At 37.9% G+C, this 15,834-nt stretch overlaps 1 pseudogene; it reads right to left on the bottom strand.

Annotated features, from left to right (window-relative positions):
* Positions 1–10,560: 10,560 nt before the first annotated feature.
* LOC136317838 (melanoma-associated antigen B18-like) lies at positions 10,561–13,569 on the bottom strand (annotated as a pseudogene).
* Positions 13,570–15,834: the final 2,265 nt, after the last annotated feature.

The raw sequence follows: 15,834 nt of genomic DNA, 5'->3' as shown, positions 1-15,834 counted from the left end.
TATTCTTTTTTTAAAATTTTCTTTTATTAATTTTTAGACAGGGGGGAGAGAGAGAGAGAGAGAGAGAGAGAGAGAGAGAGAGAGAGAGAGAGAAGGGGGGAAGGAGGAGCAGGACTCCCATATGTGCCTTGACCAGGCAAGCCCAGGGTTTTGAACCGGCTACCTCCGCGTTCCAGGTCGACGCTTTATCCACTCCGCCACAACAGGTCAGGCGCTTATAGTATTCTTTACTTGTTTATTATATAATAAAATATACACATCAATGGTTCATTCAACAACAAAGCAAGATCATCTCCAACTTTTAACAAAATCTAAGTCATGAAGTCTAAAAGTATGAATTTTCTACATTCCCATGTAATATGAAAAAAAAATACTTATAAAAAGGGATTAAATGGTAGATAAGAGTTTGTCAGTAATTTTATTCTTGGAGGAATCTGTGTGGAATGCTAAGATACGTGTGTTTTTTTTGTTTTGTTTTTTGTATTTTTTTCCGAAGTGAGAAGCTGGAGTGGGCAGACAGACAGACTCTCACATGCGCCTGACCAGAATCCACCCAGCATACCCACCAGGGGGGAATGCTTGGCCCCTCTGGGGCATTGCTCTGCTGCAACTGGAGCCATTTTAGTGCCTGAAGCTGAGGCCATGGAGTCATCCTCGGTGCCAGGGCCAACTTTGCTCCAATGGAGCCTTGGACGTGGGAAGGGAAGAGAGAGAGAGAGGAAGGAGAAGGGGAAGGGTGGAGAAGCAGATGCATGCTTCTCCTGGGTGCCCTGGATTTCATGGAATCAAACCCAGGACATCTACATGCTGGGCCGAGGCTCTACTGCTGAACCAACTGGCCAGGGCGCTAAGATATATTTTGAAAGAGCTTAATATCTGTGTTTCCATAGGCCTCCATTTTTAAAAGCTATTTTTCAGAGTTGAGCTACTGATACTATTTTATCATCTGATACTTTTCTTTGACGTTCATGCAACAAATATTTTAAATGGGACATTATATCTTGAGAGAGTACACAGTTACACAAGGACATTATATCTCAAGAGGCTACATAGTTACACATAAAGAATGTGCAGTCCTGTTCTCTTCTTTTCACAATAATCACATTTGACTTTTGATAGAACCAGAGACTCTTTAACCTTTACAACACAGTGGGAGGAGGCTTATTATGTTGGAATTACCTAAGTAGGGCAAGAAGCCATGTGCTAACAATAACTCCTTCTATCTCTCCTAATGTGGAGCTTTTAGATACAAACTATTTGGTAAAGACATATGTGTACTACATTTTCTGGATTTTATTTCCATTTTTTCTGCAAGTTAATATTTTTTTTTCCTTAAAAGCTCTAAAAGTTTCATGTCAGTGAACAGGCACAGAATATTTTGTGGAAATTTTTCAGTTTTTGTTTTTTTTTTTGTAAAGATGCACCCTTAGTGATGAAGTGTTTGTGCCGGGAATGATAAGGGTAGTTTCCCTATTGTTCACACAACAGGCTGTCATCTTTTTCTTCTTAATAGTGAGAGGTCTTATCCTTAGCAATACTGAATGAATTTTTCAGTTACTTGGCAACAATAATTTAAAAAATGACACAAGCAGTAAAGGACCCATCATCAACTTCATGACAAATAGTTGTGCTTCAGCTGGTTTTAATGGCCATATGGAGACACTAAGTTCCTTGCTTTCAAGAATTAAACCCAATGCATATGATCAAGTCAAACTCTGGTATGTGCAGCAATCTGAAACATTTTAGTTGTATGTGAAGTAGTATGTGGGAAAAAGTGAATAATTATGAGCCATTCACCTGAATAAACAAAACACCTCTGGAATGTATAAAACAGAGACACATTTTTCTAATGTAAATATCAGGATATATATTTTTGGTACATTCTTATGACCAGTAGCACCTATGGTACATTCATATGTATTATAAGTATGATAATGTCTGTTGACAAATAATAAATAGAAACAAATACTTGACTAAGAAATGCTGCCATTAATAAATGGCAGTTAAAACCAATCAGATTTGGTTTACTAGAGTTTATGGGTAGAGATAAAGTAGAAGAACCAATAGATAACGCTTAAGTGCTTCACTGTTATAGTTCAATATGCTTTTATTGTTTGTTTTTGATAGTTCAATAAGCTTTTTAAAAAATGACATTATTATTAGAATAAAGTAGAGTGAACAGTTCCCTAATCAATAGAATATTTGTTTACTTTTAAGATTAATTAATTAACTAACTAATTAATTAATTTATTCATTTTAGAGAGGAGAGACAGAGAGACAAGGGGGGAGGAGGTGTAAGCATCAAATCCCATATGTGGCCTGACCTGTGGTGGCACAGTGGATAAAGCGTCGACCTGGAAATGCTGAGGTCGCCAGTTCAAAACCCTGGGCTTGCCTGGTCAAGGCACATATGGGAGTTGATGCTTCCTGCTCCTCCCTCCCCCTTCTCTCTCTCTCTCTCTCTCTCTCTCTCTCTCTCTCTCTCTCATTCTCTCTCCTCTCTAAAAATTAATAAAAGTAAAAAAAAATCCCATATGTGCCTTGACCTGGCAAGTCCAGGGCTTCGAACTGGAAACCTCAGTGTTCCAGGTCGACACTTAATCCACTGTGCACAACAGGTCAGGCTCAATAGAAAATTTAAAATATATGACCAAGCGGTGGTGCAGTTGATAGCGCATTGAACTGGGATGCGGCGGACTCAGGTTCAAAACCCCAAAGTTGCCAGCTTGAGCATGGGCTCATCTAGCATGACCAAGACTCATCAGCTTGAGCTCAAGGTCGCTGGCTTGAGCAAGGGATGACTCAGTCTGTGGTAGCCTCCCAGTTAAGACACATGTGAGAAAGCAATCAATGAACAACTAAGGTGCCACAACAAAGAATTGATGTTTTTCATCTCTCTCCCTTCCTGTCTGTCTGTTCATATCTGTCCCTCTCTCTGTCTCTGTCACATAATATATATCATTAGACAATACTTGCAAAGCTGTCTATCTACTGTTTATATGTACTGCTCTAAAAATTAAGTTAATGTAGAAAGGTTCACAGGGGAAGAAATATAGTAAAAATATAAAATAAAATAATTTTAGTTTTTCCTTTGTTTTCATTTTTCTTCTGATTATCTTATATAAAGCAATAAATAAATGAACATTTAAAACAATAAGGATATGGGACAAAATATGAGATACAAACATTAACAAATTAAATTATCTGTAATAAAAATCAATAGCATAACCACACTATAGGTAAGGAGAAAAGAACTATCCTAAATAACTTAAAAAAAAAAACAGTAACTTAAATAGGTATGAAAGAATAAAGATTAAAGAACTGTGACCCTGACCAGATATCTTGGTTGGCTAGAGCATTGTCCTGATATTCAAAGGTTGCAGGTTTGGTCCCTGGTCAAGGCACATATAGAAACATTAATATTTCTTTCTCTCTCTCTCTCTCTCTCCCCTTTCTTCTCTTTCTAAAATCAGTAAATAAAAACAAATTAGAAAATGATTTTACTATTTAAAAAATATTTTAAAAACTCTGCACAAGTTCTATTATAGCCAGTAAATGTTTTTCTCATAAAAGTATTCATAAGACATTCTGAAACTAATTTATGTATGTACAAGAATTGAATAAATAAGTTGTAAATAATAAAACTAAGAGTTCTATTGTTGGAGAAAGAAATTCTAAATAAAACAAATGGGAAGAATAAAATGATTATTGAAGTGTTGAATTAGAATCTGTGATATCAGAATAAACTCATTGTATACTCACAAATATAAAAATAGGTATGTACAGTAAGTTCCCAAATTACAAATACCCAACTTACATGCAACTTGTACTTACTAACAGAGCACCATAAGGGCTACTGGTAATCAACTGCAGTTGGAAATCAATGAAAATGATATCACAGAGTTATTCGGTTCCCATGGTAAAGAACTAACCAATGAATACCTTAGGAAACTAGAGCAGCAGATGATGGCATTTAGGGAAAAAACAGGAATCTAGAAATTTCAGAACCTAAAAGGTTTTATTTCTAACTTTGGAAAAATACCAATAAATAAATAAATAAATAAATAAATAAATAAATGGAAATGATAGTGGGAAAATGGTGAAGTTTGCATGAGGTAGTTAATTTGGTTAATATCATTAAGGCAATGCTAATTTTGTGGTTCTGGCAATAGTTATCAAAGATAACATTGGAATAGATCAGGTGAGGAATATATTGAAACTGTCTCATATTTGCAACTTTTCTATAAATCTAAAAGTAATTTGAAATAAAATGTTGGAAAAAAATTGCTATTATAAAAAAATTCAGGAGTACTTGCACTTCTGGTTATTATAAACAACTTTTAAAATACACGGAATATATAAAGTGACAGTGGGAAAAATAGGCAGAACAAGATTATGATTCCTAGAAGCAGGAAAACAAAGGAGGTATGCTGCCCAAATCACTCTGTATTTCTGTTTGGAGGCAATGTCTATACTGTAGTTCAGTGACGATAAGCCAAAAGAGAGCACAGTGGACCCACTGAACTGAAGACACAGTGATCAGAATTTGTGTATTCTCAAACTCTGCTGAAATTTGCAAAGCAAGTTGTTAAAGAGAAGAAAACTGGGTTGAGTTAATGCTCTAGAAACCTGCTGAAGGGTTTTCTTGGGTCTTTTACTGAATATTAAGCTGTTCACATGAAAGGTACGATTCCATGAGGTTAGGCAAAGAACAATTACCAGGGGAATTTAAAAAAACAGTACTGAGAGCAGTGAGCTGAAAAACTATTGGATAACAAACGTGGCTAGGACATTTGTAAGTATGGAAGAACCTGAAAGGAAAGTTCTCTTTGAACACCCAAAGTTATTCAGTGAAGTCTCAGACAAGTGTAAGGAATAGTTTAAATGCAGTTCAAGAATATTGGCTAAAATAGACCATCCTAACAAAGCTTGAAAATAGGCTTCAAAAGGAACAATATGACAAGTAAATGAATTAACTCTTGCCTAAACTTTTATTAAGAAAAATAAAACCTAAACATTCACAATTTAGCATCCATGATGCCTAAAATACCATTAAAAAAACTAGGTATGTTAGGAAGCAAGAAAATATAACCCATATAAGGGGAAATATAACTTGTAATCAGGAGAAAAATCAGCTATCATGAAAATAGCAGACAAGGACTTTTTTTAAGTGGGAGGAAGGGAGTTAGTGAGGCAGACTCCCACATGCACTCTGATAGGGGTCGATGAATAAACCGAGCCACTGCCTGCAGGAGAAGAAGAAGAAGAGAAAAAGAAGAAAAATAGCAGAGGGAGGAATTGGGAGAGGGAAGATGGGAGAAGCAGATGATTGCTTCTCCTGGGTGCCCAGACTGGGAAGCGAACCCAGGATGTCCATATGCTGGGCAGACGTCCTGTCCACTGAACCACAGGCCAGGCCAAGACAAAGACTTTAAAACACCTATTATAAATGTGCCCAAGGATTTAAAGGGAAACACAGACATACAGAAGGAACAAGTTAATATTTCAACAGGGAAATTGAAACTACAAGAAGAAGAAACAAAATCATTCCAGAGATTCAGAATAACCCTTATTAAGATTACAGATGATTTTTCTTACAGAAATCAACAAGCAGAATCTAAAATTTATATTGAAAGTAAAAGGAAATGTGTTAGCTAGTGAATCTTGAAAAAGTAAAACAAAGTAAGTGTATGTATACCATTTGGCTTCAATGTTGTGGGTTTTTTTTTTTTGTGACAGAGACAGAGAGAGTCAGAGAGAGGGACAGATAAGGACAGACAGACAGGGAGAGAGATAAGAAGCATCAATTCTTCATTGTGGCACCTTAGTTGTTCACTGATTGCTCTCTCATATATGTCTTGACCAGGGGGCTACAGCAGACGGAGTGACCTCTTGCTCAAGCCAGCAACCTTGGGCTCAAGCTGGTGAGCTTTGCTCAAACCAGATGAGCTCATGCACAAGCTGGTGACCTCGGGGTTTCGAACCTGGGTCCTCCACATCCCAGTCTGATGCTCTATCCACTGCACCACTGCCTGGTCAGGCTAGCTTCAATATTTATGATTAAGATACAGTAATAAAGTCAGTGAATGTCCTAAAGACAGGCAAGTGCATTAGTGAAACAGAATAAATAATCCAGAAAGAGAATCATAATTATATGATCAATTCATTTTCAACCAAAGTAGTAAATAAATTTAATGAAGACATGAAAATCTTTTCAACAAATGAGTTGGAACTAGATGACCATAAACCTTGACCATTACCTGACTTAATATAAAAAAATTAATTTGTGTTGGATCATAGACCTAAAACTTGTAGCTAAACTTAAAGTTTCTAATAGACAACATAGGAGAATACCTTCATGAGGTTGAAGTAGTCAAAGAATTCTTACATAAAAGTGAGAAAATACTAACAATAAAAGAAAAAAATGTAAAACAAAATTTTTAAAATCTACTGAAGAAAAAATATAATGAAAATTAATAAGCAAGTCAGCAACTTATATAAGACATAAACAATTCATATGTTTGACAAAGGATTTATATCCAGAATATATAAACAAGTTCAACAGCTCAACAGTAAAAAGAAAGAAAAACTAACATAAATGGGCAAAAATCTATAAGGGCACTTCATGAAGAAAGACAAATAAATGGCCAATAAGCTCTTTAAAAATTATTTAAGCCCATCAGATGCATTCAAATTAAAATCACAGTAAAACAAGACCATTTATCCACTAGAGTGGCTACAAATAAAAAGATTGATGTCACAAAATGTTAGTGAGAATGTGAAGCAACCAAAAATGCATATACATTGTTTGTTTGAGTGTAAAATGTTGCAACCAGTCTGGAATGTTCTAGCAGTCTCTCATAAAATTAAATATACACCTACATTAAGACTCAGAAATTCTACTTCTAAAATTTTTCTAATGAAAACATATGTCTGCAAAACAGCTTGTACATGGATATTGATATCACATCTATTTATAATAGATAAAAATTGGAAACAATCCAAAGGACCATCTCATGAATGTGTAAAGAAATTGGAATTCTTATACCATGGAATACTACTCAATAAAGAAGTATTGCTCAATAAATAAAGACGAAACTTCTTTTACATGATGCAACATGGATGAAACTCAAAAACATTATGCTAAGTAAAAGAAGTCAGACACAAAGGAAACAAACTGTATGGATCCACTTATACAAAATTTTAAGAGGTAAGTTTTGCTTCTAGTAAAAATTAGCAGCAAGGGCTTTATTTACTCTCCTGCAAGAAATTATAATGACAACAAAAACAATAGAGGTGAAATATATATGAAACATTGGTTTGTAAGACACTACATCAGATAATGAGGAATAATGATCCCGGAGATTTGGGAAACGAGAAGTGAACCCTGTGATTGCCCAGCTTGCTGCCTTAAGAGAATTTCTAGACCTTCCTGCAAACGGGAGCTTACCATTTCCCTGAGTTGTAGAGATGGAGCTTGGAATTTGGGAAAGCCATGGTGGACATAGTTCACAAGACAAAGTACCAGGGAGATGAGAGCCACATAAACTCCAGCGTTCACACAAGACTGGCAATAGTTCTTGTTCCTACCAGAGTGGAAAATCACAGAATCCATGGACCATCAGGAACAATACTCAGAAGTGTTTTCCTCCATGGTGAGGCAAATTTAGCCAAACACTAAGTACTGCTTTGATCCCAACAACCAAAGCTTAAAAGCAAGACCCGGAAGGGTAATAGAAGGGTTTTCCAACTCCCACCTTTCCTAGTAGTGCTTAGGGAACCCCAGAGTTGTTTTGGTTTCAGAGCCCACTGCCCTGAGAGGGATGAACAGGTGTTGAGTAGGCAGGACAATGGGCTTACAGTCCTTTCTTCATCCAGACTTACCTGCCTTCAAATCATGGGTTGGATTTCTGAGAAAGGTTTAAATTGAAATAAAATGTCCCACATCTAAAATATTTACAACCACTGTATAGCAGTTAGATAAAGGTTGTGTCATGGAATCCTGACCTTCAGAGGCCTGTGCTCTCTGGACTTCATGGCCCCTCTCATCTATTACTTCTGCTCATTGCTCTCTTGTTCTCTTCCTGAGTCCTCCTGATATTCCTCACTAGCTGCTGGTGCTCTGTGTGAATCCATTCCCTGGTACCTAGTCATTCTGATCAAATCCTTCTTTCTCAAAGTAAAAAAAAAATGTTATTGACATTTCAGAATGCTAAAGCATGCCCAGAGGAATTTTGGTAGTCAAGGCATCACTGAAGAAATCCTGCTTTCTCTGGATGAGAGATTAAGTTAATTTTCTGCTCAATCTACTTAGAAAGGAGGGAAATTAAAATAACTGAGACAATACATTTTCACCCAAAAAGTTGACCAAAATTTAAAAGACTGATAAAATGAAATGCCTGTGAGAGTGTAAATTATTTACAGACATTACTATATGAGAATATGAATCAGTACAGCTTTATTAGAACATAATTTCAACAATATTTATAAAAGTTTAGAATCATCACAGTTTTACTACTTTAATCCAATGAGCCCTTTGCTGTCTTTCCTATAAGAAAACATACATATCTTCCCAAAAATTCATGTCAATGATGTTGATTTCAGTCCTATTAATCACAGTAACAAATAGTAAAGAATCTCCATATGTACGCATCAGGAGGAAAATGGTTAAATTAATGATGAGGGCACATACACATTTTAGAATTCTAGAAAGTAGTTAAACAAGTGAGATGGATCCATATGTACTTTCATGGAAAGATCCTGCATTCATTTTAGTGAGAAGGGAAGAGACAGAACACTATATACACTATTATGCATGTATGTTAAAAACTCACAAGGTATTTTTATAACACATTTATGTAAGTGAAAATCTAGAATAAATTTTAAAATAACACAATTTTTTTTTAGTTACAAAATAGTCGCAGGGGTGTAAATAAAGTACAGCATAGAGAATATTGCTGATAATATTGTAATAATTATGTATGGTGCCAGGTGGCTACTAGATTCTTGAGGGGAATCACTTGGTAAATTATATAAATGTCTAACCACTGTGCTGTACACCTGAAACTAATATAAAATAATATTGAATGTCAAGTGTAATTGAAAAATAAAAAAATTTAAACCACAAAATTTTAATTGTGGTTAATTCTGAGATGGGTGAATTTTGGAAAAATATAGTATGGAAAGATAACTGTGATTTATCTTTACTTTTAGAAGTTTGGGGTAATAAGACTTTGCACTATGACCTAAAACCAAAATTTCTCTTGGGGAAAACAGAGAGACAAGTGACAGTGGAAGAATGTTGAATTTTACTTTCCTTATCAAAGATAGCATGTGTGCCAAGGAGCCATTGTCTATCGCCTGGAAGGACTGCTGGGTTTGAGAAATTCTGTGTATGTAGATGTTGTTTTACAGAGTAGTTTCCATGATCTTTTCTCATCTGCTTTTTATGGAGGAGGCTGTGATTTTGCCAATAAGGTAAATTCATTTTATTGATATATGAACTGAGTGGCCAATTTCAAATAACAAACAATTCAGTCCATTGAAATTCTACTGCAGCCCTGGCCGGTTGGCTCAGCGGTAGAGTGTCGGTTCGATTCCCGGCCAGGGCACACAGGAGAAGCGCCCATCTGCTTCTCCACCCCTCCCCCTCTCCTTCCTCTCTGTCTCTCTCTTCCCCTCCTGCAGCTGAGGCTCCATTGGAGCAAAGATGGCCCGGGCGCTGGGAATGGCTCCTTGGCCTCTGCCCCAGGCGCCAGAGTGGCTCTGGTCGCAACAGAGTGATGCCCCAGAGGGGCAGAGCATCGCCCCCTCGTGGGCCGAGTGTTGCCCCTGGTGGGCGTGCCTGTTGGATCCCAGTTGGGCGCATGCGGGAGTCTGTCTGACTGTCTCTCCCCATTTCCAGCTTCAGAAAAAAAAAATTCTACTGAAAATATCAGGGTAGTTTCTAAAACCTCCTCTGTAATTTCAGGGTTCTATCCCAAGAACCAGTAGATTCTGTGCCAAATCAGACTAGTCATCAACAGATTTGAAAACACCCTGAAAATGTTCTGGATTTAACCAGAGGACATGAAGAGGTCTCTGTAGCATCCACCGGGTATGAGAACAAACGTCGGAGACTTTCAGGAGTTAAGATGTTACTTTATTGGCCAGTTTAACCTGTGCAGGGGTGAATTCCCGAGATGTCTGGAGACACCGTGCCCACAAGGAGCTGCAAAAGGGAAGCCGCACCTGGAGCTTACAGCCAGGCCCTTATATATCCTAAGTGAGTAAGCATAGTACAGAAGCAGATGTGGCAGTTTAGCTATTGGCTAGGGAAGTCACATGCAGCATAGCAACAGGGGCCGCCATAGCAACAGGGGCCGGTTTTAGCTTAGTGGTGAATTTCAAACCTAAACTTCTGATAAGGGTCTCTGACCTTCTTTGTTCCCAGCCTCACAGGAACCATATCAGCACTTACTGTTCCTTCAATAGTTACACTCTTTGCAGCACTCCCTGTTCCTTCAATAGTTACACTCTTTGTCAGGCTCAGTACTCCCTGAATCTAACAGTCTCTAAACTTCATTGTCTGGAGTAAATAATTGTGTGGAAGGGGCTGCTGCTCTCAGTAGGGTCCACAGTGAAGGATGGAATCTGCAGGAAGCTGGGATACTCGAAGTCGGGAAGGACAGGGGACATCAGCTGTGTTCGATGAGGAGCAGGGCGCAGCCTGCAGAAGAGGATGCAGAGAAGAGCTGGCTGGCAGGACAGGTTCCAGTCTGGATAGAAGGCACACTGAGAAGACCCAGGGGAAGGATGCTATAATGCAGGAAAGGGCTGGGATTGGACAGTTGTGCAGGGCCCAGGGTAGAGCCAGCTCTCAAGGAACCCTGGGGTGGAAGGGAAGGAGGACCCTAGGCAAATGAAGCCCCAAGGCAATCTCCAAGTTGTGTTTGATTCTCACCATCATCTTTCTTCTTTAGACCTGCTCTTAGTACTTTCGTCAGTCTTTTTCTTCTTATTGCCTGGAAAACATCATGAAATAGAAGAGAAATGGATGATTAGACACAGGGTTGAGAGGAGTGGAGCAGTGTGGGTTCAAGAGGAACTGATACTTGAGCTCTGTCACTCACTAGCTGTGTGTTTCGGCACCTTACCAAACTCTGATTCTTGCATTCCGCATCAAGGAAGTGGGCTTCATTCGTCCTTGCTCCTCAGACTGCTGGAATGTGTGTCATGTATAAAAATCATTTGATACAGTAACTGGTGTGCACTGAGATTGTAAAGAATGACAATGATTGCTATGGTTTTTTTGATCCCAGATAAGACCAACTGTCCTGCTGAGATTTGGGAGTTTTTTGTTTTGTTACGTTTTGTTGTTGTGTTGGTCCAGGAGATGTCTGAGAATATGCAGTGCTATAAGACACGGAATAGCAAGTCAGTCGGAAATTTTGCTTAGTAAGAACAAGTACCTTAGCAAATCACAATTCTTAAAGAACAGTATTTAATGTGCATGGTGGGGAATCCTCCTCACCCATATGTAACATCAAGCTCTTAAAATGTGTGTCAAAAAGCAGCTCCTTTCCTCCCTCCCAGCTCCTTATGGCCCAAATTACCCTTGTTTTCATTAATTTAACCCTTAGTAAAATCACATCCTCTCTAAGGGTTTGCTATATTTTACTCAAGATAACCTAGTTAAAATGTCCTTTTTATGGACCACACTCTATTTCTCCCAGCCCAGGTCAAAGAGGGCCAGCACAGTGGCTTCTTGGCATCCCACCTTGAGGAAGGAATACTTTTATTGATGGGAAATTCACTGGAGGTGATAGAGCCACAATGCCTATTCTGTGCACTGTGTCTTCCTGCACTGGGACAAAAGCACAGGGTGACTTTCACCTTGCCCCAGGTGGAGATTTCTGTGTGGTTTATCCATGATCCCAAAGTAACTGCTAAATGTAGTTATTTGGAGGCTTAGCGCCTCAAAAATGAGACTCGACATCCAAGGGTCTGGCTCATGCTCACCACCTTCACACCCTCCCATGAGGTAAGAGCCATTGGAATTAAAAATAAGCAAGCAAACAAACAATAAACAAATAAATAAAATTATCTTCCATTCAAGGACTTGAGGCTTCCCAAGGCCCCAAATTGTCTTCCCTTGGGACATTTACACTTGACTACTCTCATCAGGAACACATCTCCCCTCCTCATAGCACTTTTCACTTGTATTTTAGTCTTAGTACTTCAGCATCTTCCTTTATGGTAGCTGCTTCGCGCCTTGATCATTCTAGAATCAGTGACTCCATCTTCTTTTTCTTATTACCCGCCCTACCACCACAGAGCCTACCAAGGAGCAAATGCTCAACTAAAGTTCGAGGAATAAAAAAAGGCAGTAAACAATTCATTATGATTTAATTTCTCTTATATACTTTGATGAACAAAGCAAGTGCAGTCATACAACTTTTATTTTATAAACAGCAGGATACAAGGAATAAGGGGAAAATAATTAAATATATTTTACTTTTTTTCTCTATTTTTTTATTCCAACTCTTTTACTGCTAGTTTCTTTCACATTTCTAAGGAAATGACATTTCTAATGCTATGTTATTTCAGGTCACTAAATAAGATGTAAGGTTAGCACATTTCCTTGGTAAAATAGCAAAACTCTTACTCTTAAGCTTCATAAACAACATTAAATGTGTGACCAATACCATTCATACACTAGAATCCGAAGCTAATTAAATTTTCTTTAAAGAAAAGCACTTGAAAATGTTCAACAATAAGGTAAAGCCACAAGTAGTTAATATAGAACAGGAGCACAGATACGGTATGCACTATGTTCCGTCCTGCACCGCCTAAGCCCCCACTACTTCATCAAAAAGTAAGGAAAATGTTTCAGATTTCAATACATGTGGGAGAAGCTCTTGAATTTGACCCTGGAAAGCACACTGGCCAGGGTGCCAATATGATTCACAGTTGCAAATCTGGCTCAGGCCCTCTCTTTCTCATCTCTCAAAGCCTCTTCATACCAGAGTGGGAAGGGTTGGGAAGGCACTGGGGTCGGTCTCATGAAGCTTGCCTAAGAACTCCAAGATTTCCATTTTGCTGGTGTCAACATGGGCTCTTGGCCTCCACAGGAACTCGTAGCATGGAAGATTGTTGTCGGGCACCTGGCCATAATCCAGGTATCTCTCCTACACCATATCTTGAGTGATGAGCTCCTTGGGCTCCCCATGGATGATGTGCTTCTTTCCAGCATGTATGCCCACCACATTAAGGGCAACCCAGATCTCCTCCTCAGTGGCACAGTTGCCCTTCATGAAGATCAGACAGAGGATTATTGTGAGGAAGCCCACCTTGGGCTTGTTCTAACCCCTCAGCCTCCTATTACAGGCTTGATGGAATTTGCTGACAGAGACATAGCACTGCCTGGTAGGGTCAACTTCCTTCACACTGATGCAAGGCCAGCACCACTAGCTCAGAGGCTTTCTTGAAGATTTTATGGAAGTTCTGCTTCTAATTTTTGATGACATACTTCACCATGTCAACCTTAATGTTTCGTGCCCTCTTGATATTATCCCATGGTCCTGGCATGCAGGCTCTGAAGAGCCGCTTTGGATTCCTTCCATGAAGCAGAAGAAATTCACTGTCCTGGGTCACAGTGTTCAAAACAAGATTTGAACCTTCAAATCTTTCCTCCAACCAATCCTGTCATATGTCTCTCTCAGGCTACACACCTGTCTCAGTTCTTCAGGGAATGTCCACACACCAGTTCTAGATTAAGACATATAGGCACAATGGGAATTAGGGTTTCAATTTATGAATTGGGGACAGGGGACAAAATCCAGTCCAGAACAAGTAGTAAATTTGTAAATAATTTAAGGAGAATTGACATCTTGACAATACTCTTTTACTCATGAATAAAGTACTGTACTCCTGTATTTATTTTGGACTTCTTAAGGCTCTCAGTACATTTTTAAAGATAAAATTTGGATATTTCTGCTGCTGTTATTGGTATATTTTCTATTAATTAACTTAATTATATAGTTACTGCTTTTGTGTGGCTAGGCACCTGATTTTGGCGTGGCATAGTAATCTTTTATACAATAGCTTTTGGAGTCTTCTATTCATTTGAGAATTTTGTGTACTGGCTCCTTTGCGTTTTTTAATTAGGGGATCATATTGTCACCATTTACTATCTCTGTCTTTTCAATATTCTTTCCTTTTATTTATTTTGACACTTTTATTTCTCTAGTTATGTATTCCATTCCACTTTTAAATAGTAGATATGGTATATTACCTGTGTCTTTATCATGACTTCAGTGGAAATGCCTGTAACATTTCACATGTATGTGAATTTACTGTAAGTTTTAGGAAATGGAAATTCTCTTCCAAAACTATTTTGCTGAAACTTTTTACCATGAATTGGTGTTAAATATTTTTCCAAAGACTTTCATCCACCCTAGATATGATGAAATGTATTTTATGTTCAAATCTATATATTAACAGAAAAATTCAAAATGACCATTTTTTTATAATGTTATAATATCTTTACATTATTTAACTACAACTATTTGTTCATTGCTATATTTGAAATGCTATGAATTTAGTTAGAGTCGATACTGCTATGTGAGCATGCTTGGACTCAAGTGATTTCTTTTCCTGGGCTAACCTGGCAACCTTATCTGGTCTACGTTTAAGGTTAGTACACCTACGTTTAAACTCAACATTAAGCTAGAAAAAAAATAGTTAAAGAATTTAAAAGGCATAGGATTGAACACATATGTCACCAAAGAGGATATATGGATGGCAAATAAGCAAATGGAAAGTTGTTTAGCATCACTATCCTTTAGGGAAGTGTAAATTAGTGGGAATGTAAAATGTTCCAGGCTCTTTAGAAAACAATCTACCAGCTTTCTATAAAATTAAACACACTCCTAGCCATGAGACCCAACAATTTCCTTTCGAGTAATTGCTTCAGAGAAAGGAAAACTGTTCATAACGGTTTTATTTGCAATAGGCAAAAAAACTGGAAACAATCCAAATATCCGTCAACAGGTGATTGAATCAGCAGACTGTAGTCCATCCATACAGTGGAATGCAACTCAGCAATAACAAGGAACAGATTATTAATACAAGCAACAACTTGGATGCATCTCAAGGGCATTTTCCTCAGTGAAAAGTACCAATATCCAAGGATTACTGTATGATTCCACTTTTATAAAATCTCAAAATTACAAAATTATAATTTTATTCAAAGACCTGAAAAAGATACCTCCAAGAAAAGATGAGTGTTTCCAAGGGATAGGGTTTGGGGAGGTGCATACCAGTGTATTTCTTTGGAGTATTGAAGCAGTCTGTACTTTGATTGTAATGGTAGTTCCAAAAATGTATATAAGTGGCAAAATTTCATAAAATTATACATCAAGCAAATTAAATCAATAAATTAAAACCTTCCCCATGAAAGGAATCACTAGGCCCAGATAGTATTTTTTTTTACAGCTTTACTCAAGTACAATTGATATACAGAAAACTGTATATATTTAATGTAATTTGATGAGTTTGGATTTATGTATACACTAATCATACCATCACCACAATTAAGGCAATAAATATACCCATCACCTACAAAAGTTTTCTTGTGTTCCTTTGCGCTCTCTCTCTCTCTCTCTTTCTCTCTCTCTCTCTCTCTGTGTGTGTGTGTGTGTGTGTGTGTGTGTGTTAAGAACGCTTAACATGCCTTGGTCAGGTGGCTTAGTTGGTTGGAGCTTCGTCCTGAAATGCAGAGGTTGCTGGTTCTACCCTCGGTCAGGGCACATACAGGAACAGATCAAAGTTCCTGTCTCTTTCTTGTTCTCT

Source organism: Saccopteryx bilineata, chromosome X (genome assembly GCF_036850765.1).
Source record: "Saccopteryx bilineata isolate mSacBil1 chromosome X, mSacBil1_pri_phased_curated, whole genome shotgun sequence".
NCBI classification, from domain to species: domain Eukaryota; kingdom Metazoa; phylum Chordata; class Mammalia; order Chiroptera; family Emballonuridae; genus Saccopteryx; species Saccopteryx bilineata.
Note: the sequence above shows the minus strand (reverse complement) of the source record. Positions and strands in the feature narration are given on the sequence as shown.